Raw genomic sequence first — 16,793 nt, 5'->3', positions numbered from 1 at the left:
CCCATCAGATGCTGGCCCCTTAATTCCAGATTTGTTTTATTTATAAGTTACCCAGTCTCAGACATCCTCCTATAGCAGCACAAAAATGCTAACTACTTTTCACTCATAAAGACAGACCTACAGAGGTGAATATTTGGTGCAATGGTTAAAGACATCACTTGGTTACCTAAGTTCCTGGTTCCAGTTGCCCCCTCTGTTTCTAACACAGCTTTCTGCTAACATGTGTGCTGGGAGGCAGCAGGTGATAGCTTAAGTTCCTGCTACCCACATAGGAAGCCCAACCTGAGTTCCTGGATCCTAGTTTTGGTCTGGCCCAGCCCTGACTGTTGCAAGCATTTGGGGAGTGAACCAGCAGATGGAAGATTGCTCTTTCTCTGTGTCTGTCCAATAACTGAAAGAGTAAATCTTTAAAAAAAAAAAAAAAGTAGGAATTCAATAAACTTTGCTGTGTATACGTGTGACAAGTAAAGTATAGAGGCTAAAAATAAAGTCAACATTTCTAAAGATGTTAGACAAGAAAAATCTAGGAGATATCTGAGTTTTATGACATGGTTAGCTGCTGGGTTGGTAGCATTCTACCTTGGACTTCTTGTTATATAATAAATATTTCTTTACAGCTTAAGCCAGTTTAGGTCACTATTATTTGCAACCCTAAAAAAGTTTATGAGATACAAAATTATCCCTAAAAGAGAGGCTGCTAACCTTACCTGTGATCACTTGGCAATAAAATCATTGGGGACAGATTTTCAGTGGTCCAACCAATGGTCGAGAGCTGTCCATCATTGGGAAGATGAACCAACCAAGGTCTGAGCTCCTGGTAAGTGATCTCAACTAATGAATGTACTTCCTTAAACATAGTGTTTAATTCTGTCAGTGTTAAGGCATCATGTTTCAATTTTCACTTCTTTGTTTAAGACCACTGGTGGATTCAGAAATAGAACACAGTAGCTAGGTCATAATGGAAGTTTACCACTTTGACAAAGCCCTTTGACAGAGTACAGGAAATAAAAGTCAACCAAACAGGAAGTAGGTAGAGTAGACCAGAGCAGCCAGAAATATTTGGGTCTAGTTCAAGATTAGTCTATTTACAGAACAAATAGGTACCACACAAGATATTTAAAACTGAAATGCTTAGCTTATGAAAACAGATCAAGAAAGAGGGGAAAACAAACCAGGAAGACATAAAGAGAGAAATAAAGTCTCTCATTGAAATCATTGTCACATAAACCAAAAGAAACAAACAAACAAACAAAAAAAGTTTTCTGTGCAGATAGTAGTTTCAAACACTTCTTAAACATGTCTGCAAAGTCCTTCGTCCCACGAACAGGTGAATTTTGCTGCCTCTCCTTTTGGACCTGCATCAGACCTTAGTAACTGACCTGTGGGGTTTAGCAGAAGTGATGTTCTGGCTTCATCTCCTGGTTAGATCATGACAGTTACTGCAAGTGCTCCCTGCTTGTCTCTGTGCTGGACTGGGGCCTTGCGCTACCACTGTCTAAGAAGCTTCATGACCCTAAGACCACCAGGCTGTGAAGAAGCACTGACCCTCCCATAGAAACTGACCATGTGAGAGTCTCCGAGGCAGAGAACAAGAAGTGGCGAGACATCTTGAGCTCTCTCCATCAGCCCTGCGTTTCTGCAGCTGCCCCAGAGACCCTAAGTCAGAACCATCCAGTTGGAACTTTTGAGCTTTCAGAAGGCATCACAGAAGCCTAACAATGGCTGCTGCCATCTGAAATCCATAAGCTTTGGAGTGGTTTATCAGGCAACAATAGACAACTAAAACAATGAAGGAGGTGATTTAAGTGCTGTGGTTCTTAAGTAAGTTGGGAAAGAACCCAGGCACCCATTAGAAGTCATTATAACTAATTACTATGACAGGCAGGATGAAGCGGTGGTTTCCAGTAAGTGAACCTGTTGCCAGAAATCTAAGTAATTTAATTGGTGAGACCAAGGAAGATTTTTCAGAACTCCTGATTCTAAAAGGATATTTTAGTTAATATGAAATATTTAGGTATTATGCCATATTTCTCAAGGGCAATCTGAGTAAGTAATTTTTTAACTGCTTGATCCTCCTATTTCGGAGATATATGAGTTGAGTCAAAAGCCATAGCTTAGATTCACAGCCCTCTGTACTGGAAGCCAGCCTGCAGGCCTTGGGTTAGTCATTGTTTAACAGCCCTGAAAGGGCAATACAGCCAGTGAGGCATATCTATAGGTTCAGTGTCAACAAGGGAAGGATGGATGTCAGAGAAGTCAAAACTTCCTAAGGCTCACATGACTGATGTTAACTCTTCTAGTTCTTATTTAACACTATTGAAAAAAATAAAATGCAGTAATTTAGGTTTCTTTTTATTTACTTGAAAACAGAGCCACGGGGGCTGGGGGTGGGGGAGTCAGAGACGGAGATCTTCCAGCTGCTATTTGACCACTTTGATGCTCACAACAGCCAGGCCTGAGACAGGCCAAAGCCAGGAAACTGGAATTCCTTCTCGGTTTCCTATGTATGCAGTAGGGAAGTATCCGAAGCATCATCTGCTGCCTTCCAAGGTACACCTTTGCAGGAAACTTGATCAGAAGCTGAGGGTGTGCACCCAGGTGCTAGGACACGGGAGACAGGAATCTCAAGAGGCAGCTTACCTTGCTGTGTGACTACAGCCACTCCACAAGTAACGTTTAGAACCAACCAAAGAGTGCAGGCATTTGGAGAATGAAGAGTTCCAGGCTTGTGTTGAGCCCTGGTCTGGCTGTTGTGGGCATTTGAGCAGTGAAGACTGGATGCAAGGCCTGTCTCTAGTTGTCCCTTTTTCTTTCTCACTAGTAAATAAAATGGAAATAAATCATTTTTCAAAACAGTAATTTTAAATAAATATTTTAGTACAAACTATAAATTTTAATACGAATTTCTTTTAAAATAATTTTAATGCAGAAAAACAATATGGAAAATGCCCATAAAATATCCAGAGTAGGGAATTCTGTAAAGTCAGAAAGTAGATTGGTGGTGGTTGTTTAGGGCTTGAGGCGTCGTGAGGGTTGATGACCATGGATGAGGACAGTGAATATGGGATTTCTTCACGTGCTGCTGGAAATGTTCCAAAACTGCTCGTGGATTAAAAAAAACTAAATGTATAGGTTGAACATCCTGAATCCAAAATGCTCCAAAATATCAAATGTTTCCAGTGCTAGCATGACACAAGTAGAAAGTTCCATACCTGAACTCATGTGATGGTTTGCAGTCAAAATGCAACTGTACTAAAAATATAGCATAGGGCCCGCCGTGGTAGCCTAGCAGCTAAAGTCCTTGCCTTGCAAGTCTGGGATCCCATATGGGTGCTGGTTCTAATCCTAGCACCCCCAGTTCCCATTCAGCTCCCTGCTTGCGGCCTGGGAAAGCAGCAGAGGATGGCCCCAAGCTTTGGGACCCTGCACCTGCATCGGAGACCTGGAAAGGCTCTGGGCTTCTGGCGTTGGATAAGCTTAGCTCCAACCATTGTAGCCAGTTGGGAAGTGAATCACTGGATCGAAGATCTTCCTCTCTGTCTCTCCTCCTCTCTGTATATCTAACTTTCCAATAAAAAAATTTAAAATACAATATAAAATTACCTTCAGTCTATGTGAATAAGCTAAATGTGAAACACAAATGAACTTTGTGTTTAGACTTGGGTCCCCATACCCAAGATCTGTCGTATATATGCAAACATTCCAAAATCTAAAACAAGTTCCAATATGAAATATTTCTAAACCAAGAATTTTGAATTAAGAATGTTAGGCCTGTACTAAAAATCAATAGATTGTGCACTTTAGATGCATACGTCAGGGGCAGGTGTTGTGGCAGAGCAGGTTAAATCACTGCTTGGAACACTGGTGTCCACCTTCCAATCCAGCTTCCTGCTGATGCACAAGGAGGGCAGCAGATGGCCCATGTACTAGGGTTCCTGACACCTATGTCAGAAGCCCAGATGGAATTCCTTGTTCTTGGACTCAGAGGATAGAAAAATCTCTCTGTGTCTCTCCACTCTCTGGTACTCTGTTTTTTTTTCAAATAAGCTAATCTTCTTTTTTTTTTTTTTTTGAGATTTATGTATTTTTACTGGAAAGTCAGATATACAGAGAGGAGGAGAGACAGAGAAGAAGATCTTCTGTCTGATAATTCACTCCTCAAGTGGCCACAACAGCCAGAGCTGCTCCAATCTGAAGTCAGGAGCCAGGAGCCTCTTCCAGGTCTCCCACACGAGTGCTGGGTCCCAAGGCTTTGGGCCATCCTCTACTGCTTTCCCAGGTCACAAGCAGGGAGTTGGATGGGAAGTGGGTTTGCTGGGATTAGAACCAGCACCCATATGGGATCCTGGGGCATGCAAGGTAAGGACTTCAGCTGCTAGGCTACCTTGCTAGGCCCAAATAAGTTATTCTTTAACAAATAAATAAGTGAATACATCCAATGGTATGTGACTACCATGTCATACCAGTAGCTTAATACACTTGTTATAAAAGATGTAGCATGGGGACAAATGTTATGTTGGATATAATCAGATAAAAATCAAACCTGTTTGTAATGGTCAAAACATGTTTAATGGTTCTTAGAGATTCCAAAAGACAGAAGGTGGTACTAAGATTTCTCAAGAGCCACATTTGGCTACCCTTTTCTGTTATAGGCTAGATAGCATATCTTTGTGAGCCCCAGGTGGAGTTGTGGATAGTATATAGATATTCCCGTAATAAGAGAGAACAAATTTCTGCATATTTTTGATTGATCAAATAAAAACTAGAATAACACTCCAGGTTTTAATAATATGGACCTACTAATGAAAATAATGGAATTCTTTCTCACAAGATAACATCATGGTTAATTGGCATTCCAAGTTAGAATTGCCTTCCATCACACTGATGGTAATGTTCTTCTGAAAAACAAATCTTACCCTGTGGGTCATACAGAAATAGAGGTGAACTGGATTTACCTGTGGGTCATAGTTTGCCTGCTTCTGCTGCAGAGTAATAAATAGTTAAAAGTTGGTATACTTAAGGCATCCATCACAAAATACTACCAACAGGGCTGCTGAAAAATAGCAGGAACTTACTGTCTGACAATTCTAGAGGTCAGAAGACTGGCATCTCCGTGTTGGCAGGGCCATGCTTTTCCTGAGGCTCGAGGGAAGCTCATTTCCTCTCCCTTTCTAGGTTTTGGTAATCCCAGCAGTTCTTGGTTTGTGACAGCATAACTCTGTTTCATGTTTTCTTCTTCTAAAACAAAAGTCACACTCTAATTCAATACAAATCCAAATTCCATCTGAACAACTCTGTTTCCAAATAGTCATATTCATAGGTACTGAGAGTTTGCAGTTGAACGTATGTTTTAAAGGGAATGTAATTCAACCCACAATGATAGTGAACTTGGGCAGTGAGACCTGGAAAACCCTTGGGCCAAAGGCTTCCTCCTCCTTATATACCTTGTGGGACAGGGATGTCATTGGTGAGCTCCAGAGCAGGTTTGGCTTATCCTAGGGAGTCCCTACAACCTTGGAACACAATGGGGGGATGAGATGTGCACCTGCATAGTTCCCACAGTTCCAAACACTCAGACACTTCTTTTTTTGTGGTTTTGAGGTTCATAGATATTACGTGCTTTTATTAAAAATACAAGTGTGTCACTTATCCTGAGGAAAAAAGGTTAGAATCATTCTATACTAGAATGAATGTTGCTTGGCTATTTTGGACTTCCTATACACTTCATAATGTTCCTGAGATTCTAGAGCATGGGCTAATTTTTGTTAGTTTGTTTCCACTCTTAAACTTTTTTTAAAAAGTATTATTTGTTTTACTTGAAAGTTACAATTACAGAGAAAAAGAAGATGAGAAAGAGGGAGGAAAGGAGCGAGCGAGAGAGAGAGCTCCCCTGGTTCACTCCCCAAATGCCTCAATGGCTAGACTGGCCAGTTTGCAGCTGGGAGCTTCTTCAGGAGCTCCCACACAGAATCAGGGGCCCAAGGACTTGAGCCATCTTCCAATGCTTTTCCAGGTCATTAGCAGGGAACTAGATTGAAGATGGAGAAGCTGGGATTCAAAGTGGTGCCCATATTAAGATGCTGTTGCCACAAGCTAAGCATTAGTCTATTATGTTACCACACCAGCCCTTCCACTCTAAAATTTAAAAATAGTAATGATAATGTCTAAAGATCCCATTAAAATCCCACCACCAAAAGAAGAAAATGGCAGAGCTCACAATGTGGAAGCCATTGCAAGCTGTAACGTCACTCTGGGACATCTCAGGAAAGTTTGGAGGACAAATGAATTGTGTGATGTGTACTAAAAGAACAGCTGGAAAAATCAGGGCCACCCTGAGTTTGACTTTCTTGAGGGCAGACTCATGGCAGCAGAGATGGTTGTGTGTTTTGTACAAACGGTGGGAGCAGATTTGTCTCGACATTTCCACTTTAATCACTTCATCTTCAGCTGAGCAGTTGTCGCCTTCAAAGAAGTGCTTTGCGTCACCGCAGTACAAAGCACTCACATTGGAAGAAGTCTCACTTCCTCTTGTTGAACAGATGATGAAACCAAGGCTCCCAGGAATGGAATGGTCAGCCCAAAGTCATTCTTTCCTGGGTTCGACAGATGGGCTAGGCCCTGCAGCCTAAATAGGAACAAGGCAGGCAAGGTTTGTATATCTGAAGGTGTTTTGAGTCTCATAGAAGAGGCAGAAAATGAACAAGAACATGCTGCTGATGGTAAGTGTGTTCACAGGTGGCAAGGGCAGGAGCTGGGATGCAGGGCAGTAGAAGAGACTGGGCTGGGGTCTCAGGGTCAATAGGAGCTTTTTGGGCAGGTGGAGCCCTATGTCCCACAGTCTGAGTGGAGAAGAACAGAGAGGTTTTGAACAACAGAGAGGAGGTCAACGTATTCTGAGAACTCTGTGTGCTGCCAAGTTTGTTCTTACAAAGGTAGACAAGGAGTAAGATCTTGAAGTACTTTTCAAGCCACGGTGAGCTTTGGAACTTCACCATAGGAATACCTGAGATTCATAAAGGCTAGTAAGGAGGAGAGTGACATGATCAGGTTTGATCTTAAAACAAGAAAAAGGGACTCAGCATGATGGTGATGGCTTACTGTCTAAATCCTCTCCTTGTTCACACTAGGATCCCGTATGGGGTCTGGTTCATGTCCTGGCTGCTCCACTTCCCATCCCGCTCCCTGCTTGTGGCCTGAGAAAGCAGTTGAGGACAGCCCAAAGCCTTGGAACCCTGCACCTGTGTGGGAGACCCAGAAAGAAGTTCCTGGCTCCTGGCTTTGGATTGTCGCAGGACCGGCCATTGTGGCCACTTGGGGAGTGAATCATCAGACAGAAGATCTTCTCTGTCTTTCCTCCTCTCTGTACATCTGCCTTTCCAATAAAATAAATAAATAGTTTAAAAAACAACAACAACAATAAAAAAAAAAGTGGAAAAGGCCCTGGACACTGAATGAAGAATCGTTGAGAGAGCATGACAGAAGTGAGGTGAGCTCATATGTCTGAGAGCCACTACTATGGCCATCGAAAGAGTTGATGGTGGCTTCTATCCAAGCTGGAGCCATGATAATGGAGAGAACCAGGTAAGTTAACAGCCGACAGAACCCCCAGATTTGAAAAATCCATGGGTGGAGAGAAGGGGAGATGAGGGGCTATGTTGTGGCTCAACAGACTAATTCTTGACCTACAAGTGCCAGCACTCCATATGGACTCCAGTTTGTGTCCTGGCTATAACACTTCCCATCTAGTTCCCTGCTTGTACCCTGGGAAAGTGACAGAGAATGGCCCAAAGCCTTGCAGCCCTGCACCCATGTGGGAGACCCAGAAGAAACTCCTGATTCTTGACTATGGTTCAGCTAAGCTCCAGCCATTGAGGCCATTTGGGGGATGAACTAGCAGATTATTTCTCGGCATCTCTCCTTTTCTCTGTAAATCTTTAAAATAAAAAATAAATACTAACAAAAGAAATATCCATTTCTATAAGAATACAAAAGAAACAAATATTAAGGAGAACTCTTTCTGCCACATGTAACTGAGTAGGATCATGGACGGAGACAGGGAGCAGTGGTGCTGACCCAGGTCTGGAAGTAGAAACACAAAGTTTTTGAGTGTGGCAGGTATTGTTCCAGTCTGAGCACCTGTGAAATGAAGCAACCGTTGTTGGGAACTGGAGATACGAATCTGAGAGTGGTCGTTTAGATTTAGTGCACCGATGAGGAATGATTCTACCTTCTATAGAGTCAACTGAGAAAGTCACTGCTCTTGCCAGTCACAATATCAGGTTTTTTTAAAAAAAAGATTTATTTCATTGTTATTAAAAAGAATACAGAGATGAGGTGAGCTAGAGAGGAAGATCTTCCGTCCGTTGATTCACTCCCTAAGTAGCCACAACGGTTAGAGCTGCGCCAATCTGAATCCAAGAGCCAGGAGCCTTCTCCGTGTCTCCCACATGGGTACAGGGTCCCAAGGCTTTGGGCCGTCCTCAACTGCTTTCCCAGGTCACAAGCAGGGAGCTGGATGGGAAGTGGAGCTGTTAGGACACGAACCAGTGCCCATATGGGATCCTGGCACATGCAAGGTAAGGACTTTAGCTGCTAGGCTACTGTGCTGGGCCCCAGTATCTTCTCCCCAAATTTCACCTATTACCCCCAGCTGCAGAATGAACCCTGGCCCGGTCACATTGTGTCACCTAGGAGAGATGACTGGGTGCCTGCTGCAGGGGACACTGATGCAGAGAGAGAGGGAGAGGAGAGAAGGCAGTGGCACTCAAGTTGTGGGTGAGTCACTGCTGTGGGAGGGACTGGGCTTCAACAGGAAACAGATGGTGCCCTCCAAGCGGTAGTTAACAAAGGGATGTTCTGCAGACGTGAGGACAAGGTTAAAGGTACAGACAGGGCTATAGGTAGACACACCAGGAGCTTCATTCTGGAAAGTTCTAGTGGAAAAGGAGAAGGAGCCCTGAGGGCTGAGCGAAGGCGGAAGTGTTGTCCGACGTGAATGAGGCAAAGAGCCACCAGTCATTATGAGAGTGGACTGTTTTCCCCACCTTCACAACTCCCTCCACCAGTAGAGCTCCAGAAGTCAGGGGGGCTGGGAGTGCTGTCTGTAACAAGCAGCTCACGCACGTGCAGAGAAGGGTGAAGCAGGGACCCCCAGGAATTACCCAGCTTGGGTAGGGGTGAGAGAAGGCAGGAGTGGTTACTCTGCTGTTATTTATTTATTTATATATTTTTATTTAAAAGGCAGATTTGCAGAAAGAAGGAGAGACAGAAAGAGAGAGAAGCAGAGAGAGAACCAGATCCTCTGGCTCACTCCCCAGATGACCACAACAATCAGATCTGGGCCAGGCCAAGCCAGGATCTAGGAACTTCCTTCAGGTGCCTGGTGACAGGGACTCAAGTACTTGAGCCATCCTCTGTTCCTTCCCCTGCACATTAGTCGGAAACTGGATTGCAAGCAGAGTAGCTGGGCCTCGAACCAAGCACTCCGACATGGGATGTGCATGTCCTAATCTGTAGCTTAACCTGCTGAATCATAGGACCTACTCCAAGATGTACCATTTTTTTCCCTTGACATTTTTAACCCCTCTGAAAGTGGGATTCACATTATAGTCTCATCAGTCAAGCTTCAGTTATGAAGTTGTCACTGCCTGGGCATGCACATCAAAATGCGCAGTAGGCATTTAGCCTAATGGTTAAGATGTTAGAATACCCACAGCCCCACATCAGAGTGCCTGAATTCAATTCTCACTTTCAGCCCTTGATGCCACTTTCCTGCTAATGCAGACCCTGGGTGACATCAGTGATGACTCACATGGTTAGGGCCCTGCTACCCACTGACTGTTTTCTTGGCTCTGGGCTTCAGCCCTGTCTGAGACCATTGTGGGCAATGAGGAGTGAAACAATGGATGGGAGCACACAGTCTCTCCCTCTGCTTTTCTCTCTCTCTCTCTCTCTCTCTCTCTCTCTCTCTCTCTCTCAAGTAAATATATTAAAACAAAACAAACAAAAAACTATTCTGGGAAACCTTGTAGAACGGGTATGAACAGTTCGAAAGGAAAATTATACAGAGAGGGCAGAGGACTATATAAAATGCTGTGTCATTGGTGCTTTTGATAACACAGAGGTGACACTAGCTGAGATGTACCTAGGCTATTCTGAGCTAACAAGTGATAACCATCTTGAAAGCAGAAGGTTGATAAGAGGATGTAGGGTCTGGGGAGGTAGGAGGAAGGGAATGGGGAGTCATAGTAAGTGGGCACAGGATTCCTTTTTTGGGTGATATAAATGTCCTGGAAAAATAGTGGTGATATTTGCACATTTTATGAATATACTAGAAATCAATGAACTGCACACTTTGAGTGAATTTTAGGGCATATAAATTATATCTCCATATTTATAAAGTAGTTCAAAACGGAGAGAAACTAGGTAACAGGTTCACAAGAACTCTACTTTTTTGTGATTTATTGTACGTCTAAAATTATTTCAAAATGAAAACTTAAAAATGCCTCTGGAATAACATCCCAAATTAAGGTCTTGTATAGAAAATCTATATTCAGAGTGTATTATAAATATATGAGAACTAGATCTTAAAGGAAAAGTATAAAATGATATTCAACAAAATTCCCTTCCAACTTTGAAAACACAAAGGAAGATTCAGAATATTTTGGTGTTGATGATGAACAGCTTCTAAGAATACTTTGCTGTGTGCTTATCTCTTCCTCCTCAAGTATGTGGATGATAAAAATCTGTTTTGAAGTAAGTCTTTAAGAACTTGTTAACTACGAGTGAAATGAACTTTTTAAGTGTCAAAAAATCATTTTGTTAAGGTTTCCCCTTCTTGGTGATTTGCTGATATTATGTATTACCTTCCCAAGGAGAAGTATCTCCCAAACTAAATCCCATTTCTCATGTAAGGTCAAAGACATGGAAGTCCAGCGGTATCTACTGCATCTCAGTCCAGGGACCTCACCCACTGCCCGAGACGGTGGGTTCCCTCCATGGCCACAGCCAGAATTTCTTGTATGTCCTGTGTTTAGAATCCAAAGAGTTAACAGGACATAAAAGATTATCCCAGTGCCAGTCCCACACCCAAGAAATTTAGAGCACATAAGCACATCTACTGGCTCCACTGGCAGTCAGACCAGTGCTGATTCTAGGATATGAGCCACAGAAACCAGGGCAGCTTGACTCAAGCTGAGAAGGATGTGTGGATAGCACTTTGAGTTGGGCAGTAGTAGAAGTTACAGAAAAGACCAGCCAACCTGGCTTGGAGTTGTATGACTCCAAGGCTAGACTAGTAAGGACTGAGTTGCTGTTTGCTGGGCTAAGGACCCTGTCATGGGGGATTGTTAAACTCCATCTGTGCCTCACCAAATCCCTGCTACGTCAAGGGTGTATGCATATCACTGGCTGAGCATGGATCTGTGGCCAGAGGGGAAGCTGGGAAAGTCAGTGACATTTGCTGCTTCTAGAGAAGGAGAAAGACTTGGCTTCCCACCGAGACTAGTGGGGGAGGAAGAGGTTTACTTGATGACAGCCAAAAGCCACATGATTGACTACTACTTCACAAATTGAAATAAAGTCTTCAAAATCTGAGAAAACAGCACTGGCAGCTAACACCTTCTAGCAGAGGTCCAGAGTATGGAGGGAAGACAGAGAAAACCTTCTGGACAAACAGCTTTCTCTTAATACTTCTCACGTCTTTGTTGAGATCTGTGGTCTTGGCACTGTATGAGGAGAAATTTGTCGCAAGGAGTTAGTTAGGACCTAGGTTTACATCTGGAAATTGAAAACTTCCTCGCCTCTTGCAAAGTTTAAAACTGCTCAGTGATGCTGCACAACCTACTGGTGACTCCTTTCTTCCCCATTCTGTGTATTTAAAACCCCTTCATTTCTTTTTTTTTTTAAAGATTTTATTATTATTGGAAAGCTGGATATACAGAGAGGAGGAGAGACAGAGAGGAAGATCTTCCATCTGATGATTCACTCCCCAAGTGAGCCGCAACGGGCAGGTGCGTGCCGATCCGATGCCGGGAACCAGGAACCTCTTCCGGGTCTCCCACGCGGGTGCAGGGTCCCAAAGCTTTGGGCCGTCCTCGACTGCTTTCCCAGGCCACAAGCAGGGAGCTGGATGGGAAGTGGAGCTGCCGGGATTAGAACCGGTGCCCATATGGGATCCCGACGCGTTCAAGGCGAGGACTTTAGCTGCTAGGCCACGCCGCCGGGCCCAAAAACCCCTTCATTTCTATATTCCCCATCTCTTCTTCTATTTTCTGTTCTTATGACAGAATACCACAGATTTGACAATTTATAAAGAAAAGAAATGTGCTTCTTGTAGTTCTGGATGCTGGGAAAACCTCAAACAGCCACCTCTGATGGGTGCCTCCTGGCAGCTGGGGACTCCCAAGCACAGGCTTACCACAGCCAGTCCTGATATACCAGCACCACTTATGGCGATAGCCACATCCAGGAATGTGCTAATACCTGTTGGCCTTCCAAAGGTCCCACCTCTCAACCCTAACTGTCGGACTTCAGGAATTAAGTCTCCAACACATGAAAATCTGGAGGACACATTCACACCATAGCAAAAACATTCAAACCACAATCCCTGTCAAGCTAAGGTCACACCCTGGTATGAGCAGCTATTGCAACAGTATACTGGTGGACAAGAGTCCTCTGGAAGGAAAAAGGCAAGGAGGGTTTTAGAGGGAGGGAAGGAGAAGAAAGGAACTCTGATGTGTAGTGTTTGCCTATTTTCTTGATGTAGATGTTCCCACAGTGGGAGATTGCAAGCTGCCAAAGGCATGAATTACAAAATCCTTGGATATTTACCACCTTTCCATGATACCATTGCTTCTTGCCTGGGATTTCTTAGGGCTGTGATGGTTGCCTCTTAAAACAGCTTCCTCATCTAAAGAATCACAAACAGTGGAGTCCTCACCTGCAGCTGCTACTGAGCATACGCTCTGTACTTTTTAGTGCCTGGGCAGTGCCTTCCACACGAAGAGTTCTTGGGTTTCTCCCGGGGCTGCACAGGGCAAGCACCTCTACCACATGCTGGCTCACAGAGCACAGCCTCGCTCGGTGGTGGGTATTAAGGCTGGATCCCAGGCTACAGGAGCTTCCCTTAGGGCCTGTCATTTTCTGCCAGGTGGAACGCAGCTCTGATAATCTCCCTCCCTCTGTTGTTCCCTTCTCTTTCCAGAAAGACTCAGCTGTTGTTAGCATTTTATCTTACTTCTTCAGTTGGCCATTTCCTTTAGCCCATGACAGCCAGCTGTCTTTGCCATATTGGTTAGTGTTTTTTTCTCTTTATGTCCCTCTGCTTTTTGAGTCAAGGCACTGGTTTTTTGAATGTATTCTTTAGAGTCTATCTTGTAGGGGTGAGGGGGTGTCACACAGTGAGTTACATGAAAGGCTGAAGTTTTGTGTCTGCCAAATATGTCGCTGTTCAAACCAATTTTGTCCTTCCTGCTTCCTGGATGGTGGTGTCCTGATGGATCTGCCTGTATCCTGCCTGGTTTGCACACAGCTCATTTCATCTTCCTGTGCCCTCCCTAAAAGTCCCCTCCAAAACTTCCTGGGTATGTTCCTTCAAGGTTCATGCCATGTCTGCAACCTCACCCATCCTAGCTGAGCCATCTTGAAACCCTCTGGTCATGTGGAAGCCCTCTCTTCCCATTCTCCCAGGCCTTTGCCATCAGAGCTGGTCACAGCTGTGTGACTAACTAGTCTCGCTGCAAACATCTTTAAAAGGTGACTCCCCCGTTAGACTTGTTGTTGACTCCTTATCTGACCTTTTAGGAGGGTACTTCTCATGAGCTTCCTGGAACTTCACTCTGGCTGGGGTGGGGAGGGTGTGCAGCCTATTCCAGTTTGTTCTCTGAAACTTCTCCATCTATGACTATTCTTTGGACCTCAGCCACCCTTTCTGGTCTAGTAATAACCAAAATAAATGGGTTTCTAGTACCTTCTTTGAGAATAGATCCAAGAATACCTCCCCTTTCTCTCAAAACTAGCCTTATCATCAGGATGAACCCTTTATCTTGTAAAAAAAAAAAAAAAAAAAAAAAAAAAAAAAGTTCTTTCTCTCCATGACTGTGGTGGTTAAGATCCAGTGGTAGCCAATCAGATGGGACATCAAAATCTATCTCTGGCTGAACTTCAAGCTTCCCCTACTGTTCTCTCTCAGCCTGGATCTGTTTATCAGTCCTCAGCTGCTCTCACTCTGACTTCAAGGTCAAAGTTTCAAAACAATCCAACTCTTCTTTGATTCTTAAAAATGATGTGTTTTTGGCACAGGCCTTTTCCCGTTTGTCTTTGATTTTACTAATATTTTTATTAATGACCAAAAAGATGGCCTGCCACTTCTATCTAGTCATTGATAAGAAGTTACCATCTTCTGTGGCTGAACCCCAAATCTGAGTCGCTGATCTAAACCATGACCCCAAGCCTGGCACAATAGCCTAGTGGCTAAATCCTTACCTTGCCACCAGTGGGATCTCATATGGGCACCGGTTTGTGTCCTAGCTGCTCCACTTCCCATCCAATTCCCTGCTTGGGGCTTAGAAAAGTAGTAGAGGATGTCCCAACCTTTGGGCACTCATACCCATGTGGTAAACCTGGAAGAAGCTCCTGGGATTAGATTGGCTCAGCTCTGGCCATTGTGGCCACTTGGGGAGTGAACCAGCGGATGGAAGATCTTTCTGTCTTCCCTTCTCTCTGTAAATCTGCCTTTCCACTTATTTGTTTGCTAAATCTTAAAAACAAACCAAAAAACAAATAAGCATAAACATGGCCTGGCTTAAAAGGTCAATCTAGGCTAAGCCTCCACCTGCAGTGCTGGCATCCCATGTGGGCACCAGTTCAAGTGCCAGGTGCTCCATTGCTTGTACCTGGGAAATCAGCAGAGGGTTGTCTGGGTCCTTGGACCCCGACACACACATAAGCAACCTGGAAGAAGCTCCTGGTTCCATGCTTCAGACAGGCCCAGTTCTGGGTGTTGAGGCCATTGGGGAGTGAACCAGAGGATGGAAGATTTGTTTCATTCTATCTCTGTAAATCTGCTTTTCAAATTAAAAATAATAATAATTCTTAAAAAAAAAAGTAAAGAAAAAGAAATAAATGTTGTTGATCCATGTGGTAGGGTTTAAGAATGATCATATATTGGGCTCGGCGGTGTGGCCTAGTGGCTAAGGTCCTCGCCTTGATCCCATATGGCCGCTGGTTCTAATCCCGGCAGCTCCACTTCCTCTCTATCCCTCCTTCTCTCAGTATATCTGACTTTGTAATAAAAAAAATAAAATAAATCTAAAGAAAAAAAAAAGAATGATCACATATGGGACCAGGACGGTAATTCCACCATAGACCTTCCCACTGCAAACTGGACTCAAAGCATTGTGACATAAAGACGGGGAGAAATTGAGGCAGATAATTAAATGTACCTAAGGCAAGCCTGACTTGCTAGCTTTTGTACCCTGACCCTGGGCTTATCAAGTGATCCTCAACCCAATATCAATGAGCATCACTCTAGAACTTGTTAGAAAGGTAAATTCCCATGCCTTACTTTGGCGAGTGGGGACTTAGGAGACTATTTTAATAAGTTTCCCAGTTGATTCTCATGACTGCTTGCAAGTGACCTTCCCCATCATTTCTCAAACAAGCTTTAGTTTCCTTCATTTCCCTCCCCATTCCCCTGGACACCAGGTCTCCCTCCAGGGACTACCCAAAAACTGAGTTCCCTTTCCTGCCGCACAGTAAGCTCACTAGTGGTTCCATGTGGTCACATCCTGGGACAAGTTTGGTTCCTCATATTCCTGGCCCACTCAGGAAGCTCAATGACTACTGATGACTCTTCCTTCAAATTGTTCTTCCCTCGACCTTTGTCATATCACCCACCCCTGGGATACCTTCTCCTACTCTGGTCTCTGCACTTTTTGACTAGGGATTCCTTCTTGAAATCTGGTTTAAATGTGAGCTTCATTGAGCTTCCTGACCTTCCTCTCTTTCCATCCTTGGCTCTTTCAATGACCTCAAATCCTACTGCGGCAATCATGGAGGACTTTAGTTCCCACTTCTCTCTCCCTGGAAGGGGCAGGGCCAGGAAATACCTCTCCTGGCTCGCACTCATTGCTCTTTTGCAGAGATGAAGGGCCTTAGCTCACTGGGCCATGAAGAAAGTCTGCACAAGTTCTGGAGAGCCAAGTGAATGTCGCAGGTGGCCATGAAAGACCAGACGCTGTCTTTGCTTATGGGGAAGGTCCACAGCTGGAACAGGGGAGATTTTATTCAAGGGGGAAGGCATTAGGAAGCCCAATGGTGACTTCAGAATCCCAGTTACGTTTTCCAGTGCAAAGTTATCAGTAACCGTGTGGGTGTGTCAGTCCCTTGCTATGGCTTAATTCTACTTGGTTCTAAGTGGAGGACTATAACTTGTGCCTCTTCCACTCTCACTAAGTCCTACACGAGGCCCATCAAAACAGAAAAGGCTAAGGAACAGGTACAAGGACAGAACTTCTGAGATTCAAGGTAAATTCAGATGCTGTAGGGGTAGCGGGGACTACAGATGTGTGTATCTTACTGAGCACAGGGCCCAAGGACTTTGGGTGATGGACACACCATTGAATGATGGACAACTTTGATAGCAAGGTTGTTATACATACTAAAAGAAACACCATCTGTGATGCAACCCAACCCACAGAAGGGTCTTTGCCCAGGACAAGTGGTAAACTGTGCAGGGCAATTCCATTGCCAAAATCTGAACTTGCCCTGTTCTTCCTTCCTTTTTGCTTGCC

General features: G+C 44.1%; 1 long non-coding RNA gene across 1 annotated transcript in view; it reads left to right on the top strand.

Annotated features, from left to right (window-relative positions):
• Positions 1-684: 684 nt before the first annotated feature.
• The window catches only part of LOC131480994 (uncharacterized), a 53,883-nt gene continuing 37,774 nt past the window's right edge, over positions 685-16,793 (top strand). Inside the window, exon 1 of the long non-coding RNA XR_009245961.1 lies at positions 685-817. This is a non-coding gene — a long non-coding RNA (uncharacterized LOC131480994). The remainder of the gene's footprint in view (positions 818-16,793) is intronic.

The sequence above is a fragment of the Ochotona princeps genome, chromosome 8, assembly GCF_030435755.1.
Source record: "Ochotona princeps isolate mOchPri1 chromosome 8, mOchPri1.hap1, whole genome shotgun sequence".
Classification (NCBI taxonomy): domain Eukaryota; kingdom Metazoa; phylum Chordata; class Mammalia; order Lagomorpha; family Ochotonidae; genus Ochotona; species Ochotona princeps.
This window is presented reverse-complemented; position numbering and strand designations above follow the sequence as displayed.